Below are 9,740 nucleotides of genomic sequence, written 5' to 3'. Positions count from 1 at the left end.
TATGAACAGAATCGGTGACAAAGGGCAGCCTTGGCGGAATCCAACCATCATTGGAAACGAGTCAGACTTACTGCATGCAATGCGGACCAAACTCTGACACTGGTCGTACAGGGACCGAACAGCAACCGTATCAGGGGGTTCGGTACCCCATACTCCCGAAGCACCCCCCACAGGACTCCCCGAGAGACATGGTCGAACGCCTTCTCCAAGTCCACAAAACACATGTAGTCTGGTTGGGTGAACTCCCATGTACCCTCAAGGACACTGCCGAGGGTGAAGAGCTGGTCCATTGTTCCACGGCCAGGACGAAAACCACACTGCTCCTCCTGAATCTGAGACTCAACTTCCCGACGAACCCTCCTCTCCAGCACCCCTGAATAGACCTTACCAGGGAGGCTGAGGAGTGTGATCCCCCTGTAGTTGGAACACACCCTCCGGTCTGCCAATCCAGCTCCCCGATGTCCACGGGATCTTGCAGAGGCGTGTCAACCAGGACAGCCCCACAACATCCAGAGCCTTTAGGAACTCCAGGCGAATCTCATCCACCTACAGGGCCTTGCCACCGAGGAGCTTTTTAACCACCTCGGTGACCTCAACCCCAGAGATAGGAGAGCCCACCTCAGAGACCCCAGACTCTACTTCCTCATGGGAAGGCGTGTCGGTGGAATTGAGGAGGTCTTCGAAGTATTCTCCCCACCAACTCACAACATCCCGAGTCGAGTTCAGCAGCGCCCCATCCCCACTATACAGTGTTGATGGTGCACTGCTTGCCCCTCCTGAGACGCCGGATGGTGGACCAGAAGTTCCTCGAAGCCGTCCGGAAGTCTTTCTCCATGGCCTCACCGAACTCCTCCTACGCCCGAGTCTTTGCTTCAGCGACCACCAAAGCTGCATTCCACTTGGCCAGCTGGTACTCATCAGCTGCCTCAGGAGTCCCACAGGCCAAAAAGGCTCGAAAGGACTCCTTCTTCAGCTTGACGGCATCCCTCACCATTGGTGTCCACAAACGGGTTCGGGGATTTCCGCCACAAAATGTACCGACCACCTTAGCAATGGAGGCGTGGAACATGGTCCACTCGGATTCAATGTCCCCTGCCTCCCCTGGAACATGAACAAAGTTCTGTCGGCGGTGGGAGTTGAAACTCTTCTGACAGAGAGTCTGCCAGTTCCCAGCAGACCCTCACAATACGTTTGGGTCTGCCACGTCGGACCGGCATCTTCCCCCACCATCGAAGCCAACTCACCACCAGGTGGTGGTCAATTGACAGCTCCGCCCCTCTCTTCGCCCGAGTGTCCAAGACATGCGGGCGATGACACGACCACAAAGTCAATTATCGAACTGCGACCTAGGGGTTCCTGGTGCCAAGTGCATGTGTGGACACCCTTATGCTTGAACATGGTGTTTGTTATGGACAATCCGTGATGAGCACAGAAGTCCAATCACAGAACACCGCTCGGGTTCTGATCGGGGTGGCTGTTCCTCCCGTTCACGTTCTTCCAGGTCTCACTGTCACGCCCACGTGAGCATTGAAGTCCCTCAGCAGAACGATGGAATCCCCAGCAGGAGCGCTCTCCAGCACCCCTCTAAGGACTCCAAAAAAGTGGGTACTCTGAACTGCTGTTTGGTGCAGAGGCACAAACAACAGTCAGGACCCATCCCCCCACCCGAAGGCGGAGGGAGGCTACCCTCTTGTCCATTGGGGTGAACCCCAACGTACAGGCGCCGAGTTGGGGGGCAATAAGTATACCTGCACCTGCTACGCGCCTCTCACCGTGGGCAACTCCAGAGTGGAAGAGAGTCCAACCCCTCTCAAGAGGACTGGTACCAGAGCCCAAACCGTGTGTGGAGGCGAGCCTGACTATATCTTGTCAGAACCTCTCGACCTCACACCCCAGCTCAGGCTCCTTCCCTGCCAGAGAGGTGACATTTCACGTCCCTTGAGCCAGCTTCTGTAGCCTGGGATCTGGTCGCCAACGTCCCTGCCTTCGGCCACCGCCCAGCTCACATTGCATCCGACCCCTATGGCCCCTCCCACAAGTGGTGAGCCCATGGGAAGGGAGACCCACGTTACCCTTTCGGCCCCATGGGTGCAGGCCCGGTCACCAGGTGTTCGCCTTCGAGCCCCACCTCCAGGCCTGGCTCCAGAGGAGGGCCCCGGTGACCCGCGTCTGGGCAAGGGAAACCTCAATCCATTGTTTTTCATCATAGGGGTATTTTAGCCATGCTTTGTCTGGTCCCTCAACTAGTTGCCATGGGTGAACCTACCAGGGCGTGAAGCCCCAGACAACTTAGCTCCAAGGATCATTGAGACACACAAACCCCTCCACCACAATAAGGTGACGGCTTCCAGGAGGGGAAGTTAAAAAACACTGTCATGTCAAAACAGTATATGTATATATATTTTTTACTCTTTGATTACATTTATTTTATATGAATGGACTCTTGTGTGGCTTTTCCATTGCACAGTCCTTTTGCAGCTCAGATCAGCTCTACTCAACTCACCTCAATTTGGCCCACTTCAAAACTGTTCAGTGAGAAACTGCAGAAACACACTGCACTAAACACATCGGTTGCAATGAGATTTGCTCCAACAAATGGGTCTCCAGTATTAAACCGCAACATAAGGCTGTTGGCGACTCTAAGGAGATAATTCATTTGAGAGGAGATTCGGGGCAGCAAGTATGTAAAACGAGGATGTAAAAGTGTAGATTATGGAGGTACAACAAACATGATCAGACATGGTTTACACTACCCATATAATCACCAGGAACTAGAAATAGTGCCTTGTAGTACCTCGAAAAACCTGGTTTTGACAATGGAAAAGTGCCAATAGTACAAGTAAGTAGAGCCGTGTCAAGTTCAATAGTTAATAGTGGGAAATGGACATTAGTTGACATGCTGTTTAGTGAAAAATAAGCTAATCATAGAACCCTTTCACTACATTCAAATGTCAAATAATACATTTAATTTCAAAATGTAGTTTAAAAACATTTCATTGATAGAAATGATAGAAATGCATTGTAGCCAGCGCTGCATGCATTTAGGTAAGAAGTACAATGTAAAATGTGCTTTGCAGGAAAGAGGAAAAGTATGCCCTTTCAAATGTCAGCTCACATCTCTGGAGGAACTGAATGCTTTCATTAACAGTAGCTTAGTAGATTGAAAACACATGAAGGGCTGCAGTAAATTAGTGAATGGGGACAGTTTTATATTTGCATTAAAAAGAGACATTTTGAGGACTATTGAGGTGTACTAATGGAATTAGTGTTATTGAATTTATCAAGAGCGCTTATAATATAAGAACCATGATCAAAAACACCATGCCCTTCTGCGGTAAACGTAAAAGTTCTCATCTGTCCATATGTCTTTGCTACTTCAGGATGGAACAAAAACAGCATTGCAATTATGTTTTAAAAAAAATAAACAGTCTCTGAACTTCAAATCCATAAACTGTGGCAGGTTGCCATGATCTTGCTGGATCTCCTTACTCAAAATACCCGTGGTTCTTCTGCATGTTCCTCCTTTGTCTGTGTTGGCCCCGCTCTGAGTTCTGCTCAGCATCAAGGGTTGTGAGCTGATGCTAACACAAACACACAACAGTCACAGTGCAACTCAGTGAGCGACAGCTGTGAGGCTTTTTGGTCTCTGCTAAATGTTGCTGACATGGCAGAGAGCTTAGCCAGTCCTCCACTTTGTTCCCACAGAGGAGACCCACCCTCAGTCATCAGTGGGTACACACTCGGGAGGGGAATTTCAAGTTAAAAATGTGCCCTTATTTTCAGGAAAGTCATCCTAACATTTATGATATTAGAAATATGCATAAAATAATACTAATGAGCGAGGGAGAGTTTGAGACTTGCCACTGACAGCGTATTGTGATAAACATAGTCAAATCAGAAGTCAAAGCCCAAGAGTGAAAGGTATTGTTTTGATCAAGTTCCTTTAAAGTGAAATCATATTTGTCTGTTTCTAAAAAGTGGTGCTTTGTGATTGTAATTAATTCCATGACCACACTCGTAACTCAAAACACATATCTCAAATCATCCTTTCCCATTGAAATGAATTAAAATGCCATTAATCCGTTCCAGCCTCCTGAAAGAAACACATTTTTACTGGTTTTTAATAGGAAAAATCGCACTCTATAATTTTATACATAATAGAAACATGAAGTGATGACATAATTAAATAGAATTCAACAGTTTTGCAATGCTGCTTACTCTGGTGTGTGCGCCTTGGCCACAGTTGGGACAGTATAAGACAGACATACTGTACTGGAGAATCAGCTCCTCTCTTGGTTTTTCAGTACAGCAGTAAGCTTCTGCGCCTTTTACCTATGCACATTCTCTCATCCAGACTTACGACACCCACCATGCATAACCTGGAAATTTGCGTGCAACCACCTCAGAGATGTGACTCATTGAAATCTGAGGCTGGCTAAATTCCTGAGACTTGTGAATCTCACAGAATCCATTTGAAAACTATAGGAGACCTTCATCCATCCATCCATTTTCTGAGCCGCTTCTCCTCACGAGGGTCGCGGGCGTGCTGGAGCCTATCCCAGCTATCATCGAGCAGGAGGCGGGGCCGGGGATGTGGTGTCATCCTCGACAGCACACCTCCTTTTAAGCACCCAGTACCCACCCTTTTTGGAGTCCTTGGAAGGGGTGCTGGAGAGTGCTTCCGCTGGGGACTCCATCGTTCTGCTGGGGGACTTCAATGCTCACGTGGGAAATGACAGTGAGTCTTGTAAATCAATATATTCTGTTTGTAGTTGGTCAACCAGTTGGCAGTCACATTATATTAATTGTTGTACCATGGCCGAAGGGAGAACCCAGGCAGGCTTTCACCGATGTACCTATCTTTTAGCTCGTCAGTGAACCTATAAAAATGGACGTGCGCCATCTCAATCGTGAAACGGAGCAGGACTTAAATAGTTAATCTTTTGCTTTTGTCATTCCTTGATTATTTTTGTTTTGTTTTGTTTGTTGTTGTTCTTAAAAAGGGGAACCACCACCCCAGTCTGCCAATCCAGAGGCACTGTCCCCGATGTCCACGCAATGTTGCAGAGGCGTGTCAACCAGGACAGGGCTACAACATCCAGAGCCTTTAGGAACTCCAGGCGAATCTCATCCACCCATGGGGCCTTACCACCGAGGAGCTTTTTAACCACCTCGGTGACCTCAACCCCAGAGATAGGAGAGCCCACCTCAGAGACCCCAGACACTGCTTCCTCGTGGGAGGCGTGTCGGTGGAAATGAGGAGGTCTTCGAAGTATTCTCCCCACCGACTCACAACGTCCCGAGTCGAGGTCAGCAGCGCCCCATCCCCACTATACAAGGTGTTGATGGTGCACTGCTTCCCCCTCCTGAGACGCCGGATGGTGGACCAGAATTTCCTCAAAGCCGTCCGGAAGTCGTTCTCCATGGCCTCACCAGACAATTTAACAATACTCACATTCATATACAGTAGGGCTATAGTCTCCCGTGCGCTAAGTCAGAAAAGGCGCACAGCTGCATGCATTTTTGGCTTCGGGCATTTTCCCGTCCATTAAAATCTGTCACTTAAGCACCCTCATGCCAGGTATTAGAGCATCTGTCTCACAGTTCTGAGTACTGGGGTTCAAGTCCCTGCCTCGACTGTGTGGAGTTTGCATGTTCTCCCAGTGCCTCTGTCGGTTTTTTCCCGGTACTCCGGTTTCCTCCCACATCCCAAAAACATACCTGGTAGGTTGATTGAAGACTCTAAATTGCCCGTAGGTGTGAATGTGAGTGCAAATGGTTGTTTGTTTATATGTTGCGATTGGCTGGCGACCAGTGCAGGGTTTACCCCGCCTCTCGCCCGAAGATAGCTGGGATAGGCTCCAGCAGCACGCCCACGACCCTAGTGAGGAGAAGCGGTACAGAAAATGGATGGATGGATGGATGTTTTATATACGGGAAGTGTATGCCAGCTAGCTAGCTACACAAAAATGCTGCCACAAAAATGGGGTAGCGGTCCCAGCCAGCAAGACCTTACCGCACCAAGTGGATCCTTGAGTTTAGCTAGTCGGTGGAAACTCCTCGATGCTCAATCCTCGCACCTTGATGCACATTTAAGACAATTGAGATGCTCCTTAATAAGGAGGCACGAGAACAATTACTAGGTGGACGCATCAAGGAGCGAGGGACAAGAAATGTTGAAATTAAGAGACATAAGATCCACCCCCACTTATCAGAATGATTTATGTGAAACATGGCAGAAACAATAGTGTGCAACTTGCAGTGAGAAGAGGCACCGACCCCACATTCAATCTATGTTTATTTTGCACACAATGAAAAAGAACAACTACTGTATGCCATGCCATCTCTGCCTGGCTAGTCTATTTCACCACTGTAAACAAAGAACGTTAATTTAAGACCATTTACTGTGGATAAATCTGTCTTAATTTATGTTATTTAATAAAGTTAATTTATTATTGTTTTAGAGTGAATGCTGGGCAACACCTAAAGTTGCACATTCCTATTTCATATTTCTTTTATTTGACATTCATGCTCCGATTTAACAAACCTAAAAAATAAATCAGAAGTTACTCACCAGTTACTCAGTACTCACTGAGTACTTATTTACTCTTACTGAAGTAATTATTCGGAGGACTACTTTTTACTTTTACTTGAGTCATATTTTTCTAAATTAACAGTACTCTTATATGATGACCATTTTTGGCTACTCGACCTGCCCCTGGTGGTGATGCAAAAGTTGCACATTCCTATTTCATATTTCTTTTATTTGACATTCATGCTCCGATTTAACAAACCTAAAAAATAAATCAGAAGTTACTCACCAGTTACTCAGTACTCACTGAGTACTTATTTACTCTTACTGAAGTAATTATTCGGAGGACTACTTTTTACTTTTACTTGAGTCATATTTTTCTAAATTAACAGTACTCTTATATGATGACCATTTTTGGCTACTCGACCTGCCCCTGGTGGTGATGCAATTTGTGTGAACACAAATCGAACCAGTAGGAAGAGGAACATAGTTTACGAACCATCAACTGATTCAGGCCAGGGAATGAAAGCCAACCAGTGAAGAAATTAAACAGTAATCATTTTGAAAAATAATTAAATAAAATAAACATATTCTGACTAGTTTAACCTGCGATTGGCTGGCAACCAGTTCAGGGTGTACCCCGCCTCCTGCCCGATGACAGCTGGGATAGGCTCCAGCACGCCCGCGACCCTAGTGAGGAGAAGCGGCTCAGAAAATGGATGGATGGATGGATGACTAGTTTAAAGCAAAATGGAAAAAAAGTCTTGTAATGTATGAGTAATGCTAATAACTTTCTGAAAATAAAATCTGGAATTTACACTAGTTGAATATCTTAAAAGGGTTAAGGGAAGTTGTTTTGTAAGTTAGATAAATTGCATCAAACACACCAGAATTTGTGAGGATATTCTAAGGTTTAGTTGAAAAAAAAAAAAAACTTTGCCCGTGGTCATAGATGAGGATTGTTCACTATATTATACACTGTTGGGTTATGAAAATGACTCTTCCCAGATGATCAGGAGTCATATAAGACTGTGTTTCTTTATGACACCTATGCTGACTTCCTTCCACCAAACTGTATATGTACATATTTTATCTCTGGCATTTTTAATACTGACATATCTCAGTTTGCAGAGGAGCCTTATCCCTTTTGAGAGGCGTGGTGAGGGTCTCAGACTTCAGTGCAGAGATGGGTGGGTGTTGCTGAGGAGGGGCCCTGGAGAGCACCTAGTGAAAAAAAGCAGTGAGGTGAGTCGCTACAGTGCAATTTTAGAATGACGACTATGCATCCACAGTAGTGTACATGGCAGTGTAGGACGGGGATAACTGCCTCAGAGTCGACTTTAGGGCTCTGACTGCAGGCCAACATTTGCATCAGACCACATTTCTTTTCCAGTAGTAAGGTCTCCAGTGGTCGCTACAACCGGCCTGCATTTGGGGAGCTGGCAATATTTGCTTGAGAGCACAAATCCGCAGTGCTAATAGAGCTGTTTTTATCCTTCTGTGGTGTAGGGCGCAAACAGACATCCCAGCTTGCTGACACTCCTGAGAAGGAACATTACCGTGACAAGTAGGTGAGCACATAAATACTGGGGGGACACTTTCATTACTCCCCGTAATGCTGCACAGTTCTCTCTTTTCATATGATTCCAAATCCAACATATTTTAGGGAGTAAAATGACAGCTGGGGAAGTTTATGGAAAGTATTCATATTTATATTTACATTAGAATAAGTTCCATAACACTTTGTCGTCCATCGTTTTTACAGCTATTCTAATTAGTACATCTATTCCCAGTCCGTCTGTTTTCTTGGATCTTTTTTTTTGTAGAGGAATTCATTTTTAAGTGAGATTCTGTATTTTATCAAAAGATTGGTGAAGCCCCAATGGCATATTTTTAAGACAGCATGGAGTCCATTCATGTATTTCCATAAACTATAGCATATTCACTCACAGGTGAGTTTTGCAGAACTATATTGGGATGAAGTTCAAATGAGTTCACAGTATAAATGAGGAAACGATGTTACTTTTGCCTGTCAATTTCTTCCATGCAAAACTTTCTTAGTAATTTAACTAGAAGCCGTTGGCGTCAGTGTGATAGGGGGTAATAGCGAAGAACATGTTTTATTACTTAATTGAGTAGAGTTCCAGCCGGTCCTGTAAATGAGGAGTGACAGTAGGCGTTATCGCCGAGCAACCTGGCTAATTATGTTTGTCGCTTGATGGAGATGATGCTCTAACAATGCTTCAAAACAACACTTTGGTGGATTAAAGCTGTTTTATTTCCGCTGCAGGAGCCCTGTTTTTGTGCAGTCTTATTTTACTGACTGCTTATCAACTTCGACTTCCATCTCCAGGCTCACTCCAACAGGTTTGCGTGCCACAATTAACGTACATAATAACACAGGAATCAAAAACAAAAATAAGCATGTTTGAAGCACTCTGTCCTGGTGAGAGGTGTAATCATGCTCGGGGCAATTAGAAAGGTTTGTTGTTCTCTACAGCCATGTTAGGTACCTGTGGGATGCTGATTGACTCAACAATCTAATTAGGTTTTGTGATGTCGGCTCCACAACATGTTCCAATTGGCTGCGAGGTGTGCATAGTGCACAGGGCAACAAGGTCATAGTCACGAGTGGCTGCTCTTGACAGTCTCGCGTCTTGTTAATCTTCAGACTTCGAACACTCTCCCGAACAAAACAAGGGGGTCAACATTGTCTCATGTTTGAAGCTGTCATGGTAATTATTTGGCAAACCTGAATGTTTACTTGCATGCCACCGAGTGTCGCTAGCGCATCTACCTCACGGTCAGAAGTTCCATCCATCCATCCATCCATTTTCTGAGCCGATTATCCTCACTAGGGTCGCGGGCGTGCTGGAGCCTATCCCAGCTGTCATCGGGCAGGAGGCGGGATACACCCTGAACTGGTTGCCAGCCAATCACAGGGCACATACAAACAGACAACCATTCGCACTCACAGTCACACCTACGGGCAATTTAGAGTCTCCAATTTATGCATGTTTTTGGGATGTGGGAGGAAACCGGAGTGCCCGGAGAAAACCCACGCAGGCACGGGGAGAACATGCAAACTCCACACAGTCGGGGGCCGGGGATTGAACCCGGGTCCTCAGAACTGTGAGGCTGACGCTCTAACCAGTCGTCCACCGTGCCGCCGGTCAGAAGTTGTGGGTTCAAATCTCAGTTCTTCTGT

The sequence above is a fragment of the Phyllopteryx taeniolatus genome, chromosome 6, assembly GCF_024500385.1.
Source record: "Phyllopteryx taeniolatus isolate TA_2022b chromosome 6, UOR_Ptae_1.2, whole genome shotgun sequence".
Classification (NCBI taxonomy): Eukaryota; Metazoa; Chordata; class Actinopteri; order Syngnathiformes; family Syngnathidae; genus Phyllopteryx; species Phyllopteryx taeniolatus.
This window is presented reverse-complemented; position numbering follows the sequence as displayed.